This window comes from Cyrtonyx montezumae, unplaced genomic scaffold (assembly GCF_038088225.1).
Source record: "Cyrtonyx montezumae isolate F1298 unplaced genomic scaffold, pur_monq_1.0 scaffold_8, whole genome shotgun sequence".
Lineage (NCBI taxonomy): Eukaryota > Metazoa > Chordata > Aves > Galliformes > Odontophoridae > Cyrtonyx > Cyrtonyx montezumae.
The window spans coordinates 108474963-108481102 of record NW_027072089.1 but is presented as its reverse complement, the minus strand read 5'-3'; positions in this window follow the sequence as shown (position 1 = coordinate 108481102).

Below are 6140 nucleotides of genomic sequence, written 5' to 3'. Positions count from 1 at the left end.
CAGGAAAATATTAAGAGCAAAACATGGGGCAACATGGCAACTTCGGAACTAGAACTTTATTCTCTCCAGTATTAATAAAAAAAGTAATTCTTAAATGGAGAATTGAGTTGTTGGATCAATTTCTTGGACAAGAGCTTCACATCCAATTTTGGGCTTGCTTCCCATTCACTACTTTTAAAACAGAAATCAAACTTAGGAGCCCTACACCAAAGTTAAAATGTGAATTACTGAAAGAAAGAGCAAGGTAATATGAAGACCTATATTGCTTGAAATATCTCTTCCCTTTGAGTTCCTATATTTCCAGTTACGCTGTGAGGAACTTTAATGGCCTCTACTTTTAGAAAATGCTGATAGCGTTTCCTTTGAAATACCCCTTAAAAGTAATTCAAGTGGGCCTTTTAAGTAAAGAACAGGAGATTTTTTTTTTTTAAAGTTCTTTTGAACATAGGAGAGTTTTTATACTTTATTTTCCCCATCTCTGTGATCATAGGGGAAGATTCCTTCTGGTTCAAGTGTAGGTTTTTATTTGTGAAAGTTTGCCAGATGAGGATTCAACAGATTACATATACTCTCAGGTTTAACTTAATAAGGGAACAATTTAATTGATTTTCAGCTCAATTTGTCTTGGTTTAATTTTGTTTTCTATTGAAAAAGAATAACAGGCTTTAATATAGCTGAAACTTGAGAGCTAGAAACATGATATTCCCTAGCTCTGCTCACCTGCTCTGCAACAGTGTCTAAGGGCAGATAATTAACCTGAGTCTGTTATTGGGTGGTGTGTATTTTACTGTGAAGAAAGTTTATCATTAAGAAGATATAATTATCAAAACAGAAATGACAACATCAGAATATGCTAAAAATCAATAATCACTCGATCATTACTGTAAATGAATGGAAATCCAGAAATTACATATTATAGAGACAAATCATTAATTAAAAACAGATTTGTTCCAAAGGGTATCAGGAGTAAAACACAATTAACAGTTTAAAAGATTTTTAAAATCATTTCTCCATCCTTTCAGTCTAGAGGCAGTTTATATTATTGCTGCATAATAATAAATAAATCTGTACAAAAAATTTCAGGCTTTTTGACTAATATATATATACACCTACTGATGTTTGAGGGTTTTTCCCTGTAATTGTTAGGTTATTTTTAATTGCAATACGTAAGACATCCTAAGGCTTCTGGAGGTCCTTTAAGTATTTTTTTTCCTTTTTGCAATTTTAATTGCCAACCTAGCCATTTATCATGGCTGGTACATAGCCCAGATCACAAACATACCATTAAAGGGATAAGATTTTTCTTTAATACAAATTTTCATTTTTCTTTCTAACAATGATAAAATGTTATGTTCCCTGAAGATCTAAGCTGTAAAACAAGGCTATTACAGCTATGAAGATCCTAACCCTCACAGATGAAATATTCTGTTTCGTTTGCATTAGCAGTTCCAGGCTGGTTTAACACTTATTGACCTTGACTGAAAATCTGTAACCTGCTTAAATTTGCACAGTGAAATCTCAGTGCAACTCAAGTAATACAAACCCTACAAAGAAAACAAATTATATGACTATATGGTGACTGAGAAAGTATGACAAGGTTTTTATTTATACATTAAAATAGTCAGGACTTTCATTTCTGTCACAGAACAATGTTATATGGACCAGAACAAACTCATAATACTGAACATCCCCAAATTAATGTTTCCCCTTAAACTTCAGAGAAAGGGACATAATTACTTCCATTATTTTTCAATTTACTTCTACCATTCAATAGAAGTGGAATATGGATATATCACCTGAATTTCAGAAAATAGAGAGTTAAGCAATTCTACCCTTTAGTTACCACTTGCTATTTCTATTCTCATGTCTTTCTGTGCTGCATGCTGTTGCTGTGTGCACACTATCCAACACAGCTGAACAATAACAGCCACATTTCTTTCCTGTTGTGGAAATACTAGAATGCCCCCTACTGATGAAACAATCATTGTTTCTATCCATTGCTTCTGCTATTGCTAAGTTCAGGGGGGAAATCACAAGGAGACCCCACAGAAAAAAGAAACAAAAACAAACGAACAAAAAAAACCCACACCTGTATTTTCCAGCTAAATAAAAAAATCGGGGGTGGAACTTTTAAATTTTATTTTGGGAATGAGAAACTTTTCTCTCTGGCTTCTCAGTCCATGTACTACTGCCACCTAGTAAAAATAGCATTAAATCAAATAGCAGTAGGTCACAACTCATTACAAGCAAATTTTGAGCCAACACTTTGCTACAAAGTGACTCATCTGGTGGAAAAATGCTGTCCATCAAACTCACAAATAGAGGAAAACTATTCTCTTTCACATAGTAATCTAGTGTACAAATACAAGAGAGATACAAATAAGGACTGGGGACAGAAGATAAAGATAAGTGCTGAGTTTGGAAGCATCCCACCAACTTTGTGTTAGTTATGTTAGTTATAAATCCTTCCTTAAACTTTGAAAAGTGAGAAAGATGTTTGAAAACTGAGCTCCAATAGAAGTGCACATCTTTTCTTCTGTTTAATATAAAGGTTGCCTTAGGTAAGCCGGTCTTTCATTAAATTATCTGCAGTGAAGTGACAGGAATAGATTTTGTCTCATCATCACATCACCAACTATCCTATTTCAAAATGCATCCCATTCATCACATTGATAGTTAAAAAATGGGACATTCTTGAATGCTAGATGATAAACAACTAAGCTAACTTTAGGTTAATATTTTTAATATAGAGAGATCATTGACATACTTAAACAGAAAAAATTGTTTTCTAGTCAGAAATTCAAGGAGCTGCTGCAGCTCTCATGTCAGGAAAATGAGTTGAATACAACAAATCCTCCTTCTTGTACAAAACTATAGAATATTCAAGGCATTCATATTTTCTTCATTTCCTTACCAGTAGGACAAGACCGTAATCAATAAAGTGATAACTTGCAGTCTGGAAGAATAAAATACTGTGTTCTACTGCATAGCTAACAACTCAGTGAAGAATGATGATTTAAGTATATATCTACAGTCACTCAAGATAAAGACTAGACAATATATTATTCTAGTTCATAATGAGTCATATATGAAGCACTCTGGGTCTTGACAGTATTTCTTCAGCATATAAAGAAAAAAAACATATAAGGACATAGTCACTGCCTTCACTTAACTTTTCTAAGTAATTAGGTGACTAACAGAATGAAATCTCTTGTATAGAAGCTTCTTACATAATTTAACAGTGGAAGAAAGGAAGAAAAAACACATTCTGTATAAATTTCATCACCCATATTTTTCTTACTCCTTCCCTCATTTTCACAAAAAAAAAAAAAAAGAAAGAAAAGATTTGCCTAACAGGGAATGATTCCTTCTATGCCTCTTGATACAGCAGAATACTACTTGAAAATCTCATGTGCCCTCTGTATCAGAAATGCATGCTTTCTATTTGAAAAAAGTGATGTTGAAATTCAGGACCCACTTTCCACTTGAAGAGTGAATATCTCTGTTAAAATTATTTCATTACTATATATATAATAACTTCTAGATAAATTCTACAGTTACTTTGTGTTTGCTGTTTTTTCTTTTTTTGAGATTGGAGTTATGGTCATCAAAAGTGTAGCTAGGCATGAAACAAATATACATGACTACCCCATATAAATGTATTTCCCTAAAAAGCGCTGAATTTCCACACTCTGAGAAGTCAAGTTATCATTCTGGCACAACGCTGTCATCCAAACAGAATAGTCATATAGCCCAGTACACAACTTCTCATCTTTTCAAATAATCTTTTAATAATGAATAATATATTCTACCCTACAGAAAGGTAAAATGCTTCTCTCCTAAACCTTAGGTAGTATGTTGGAAAGGGACAACACTTCCTCAGAGACTATAGCTTTTTCTTGTAGACTTTTTTTTGGCAGAAATTGATAGTGCTGACTAAAGAGTTCCTTCCAACTTTATTCTTACAAAGAAAGAAAAGCAAAAGCTAACTTCATACAAGTGTTTATTTTGTTGGATAATAAATATTTATTACTAAACTTTAATTTCCCTACTTTTTCTATTTTCATATCATTTTTTTCTCCTACTTCAGTAGAAAAAAGAAGAGTAGAGGGACTGTTTTCTTTCCTTTTTATTCCCTCCCCCACTGAAAGAAGGAATAACGCACAGAAAACACATTACAGCGTAGAAAACTTAAGATTCATTTCATTCCAAGTAGATTTTTCTCCCACCAATCCTGGTAACTGGTTAACCAGGAGAAGAACTGAAAAGAAGTTCTGTTGTGTTTCAAGACCTGGGGTCATACTTTAACTCATGCAAAGCTCCACTCAGGACAGCCTTCCGCTTTTATACTTCGCTCTCTGAAGAAGCAATAAAAATGCAAGATATTATCACTCATCTGATCCCAGCCTTTTTACACAAACAAATATTTGCTGTGCTGCATTGTATTCAATCATATCCCAGTTCTTTTTCATTCTCAAATAATAGGACCAATAACCATGACACAGGAGCACTGTTAGCACACCTCCAACTACCCACAAACGTTATTAGGCTACATATTCCTACTCTTCTGCCTTCAATGTTATCCTTAGGAAAATTATCTGATCTGGAAAAGTTGATAAATGCAGTAAACAGGTGAAAACAGCTAGAAACAAATGAGTCAGTAATGAAGGATAAGTACTTTATGTGACAACATTATCAGGTTACTGCTATTGTTTCCACTTACTGAAAAACAAAGGTTTAAAGTAAGCATTATTCAAGTGGGAAATACTTAGGATATCTGAGATTTTGGTGATGATTTTCTCCCCATTAATGTTATTAATCTTCATGCAGCTTTAGAGAGAACTGTGTGCTATCTTAAGCACCAATTCATTAAACATTTGTTTAGTTAACAGATGCATAGTTAACAGGATAAGCAGCTTAAATAGCATGGTAGTCAGAACGCGTAATGAGAAAGATGATCATGGAAGAAGGGAATAAAAAATAAATTAAAAAAAATGCAACACTCCCCTGTGTCACAAGCTCATACTAGAAAAACTCCAATCTCTAGAAAGAGATACTTCTCCAGTGGCAGTCAGCCCTTACATGAGATCTAGATCTGGAGCCGGGCTCCACCCCTACTGGTCACAGAGATGAATTGCCCTCACCTGTGCTCCTGTGGCTGACACAGTGCCTGCCTCATGTCAACAATCAGTGGTTCAGATGGTAATTCAACAATTTCCATACAAATATCAATAATGTCTTAATGTGGATTAACTGGTTTACTTACCACCTGTGTCATTAACTTTGGAAAAGAAAACCAGAGATATCTGTGACAGATAATTATACGCCTGCATGTATGCAGAGACATGCCTACTGTTTTAAGTTGAGGGCTCAACAGCTACTTTTGTCCTAAAAAAAATTTCAGTAAGAGTTTTTGTTTCCCTGTCTGTAGAATAAGGACAAAAGCAGGCATAAAAAACAATATATGTCATTATCGCTATCTTTACTGTAATTTAAGTCTATTTCAAATGATGTGATTAATCATTATCTCACTTTTCTTCAAAAATGTTTATACTGCTTTCCACCCTCAAGGTAGCGTAAATAAGAAGAGCAAAAGAGATGCTTATTTCAGAAGTCTGGCATCCATTCGCATTCTTTTATTCTTACTGAGCTTTGACAAAGCAAGTCATCCTACAAATGCTGTGTTTTGTTACCCATATAAATCCACTGGAATAAGAAGACCAAAAAAATACAGAGATAGCATCATTCTACACTCCCACTGTGATTCAACAACAAAAGTGCTGGCAGATTGCATCAGGTTTGGCTCTAAATCAAGAGACCTGGCAATCAAAAAAAGCTAACAGGTTGGATCTGACCTTTATTTTCACAATCTTAGCAAAAGTGTGCACTATTCTAGCCCTATCATTGATGTAAGAGACAGCTAGATCTTCCTGCTGTATATAAACAGAGGAAGAATAACATATTGATATAATAAACATCTCTCACTAGCAGCTTAAAAATTTGCTTTGCTTTCTGTAACATAATATGAAATATATGAAAGAAAATGACTGTCCAGGAGTGTAAACTGAACCATGTTCTGTTTTCACAGCAACACAGAAACAGACAACTGTATATCACAAGGGTGCTGCACTAAACAGAGC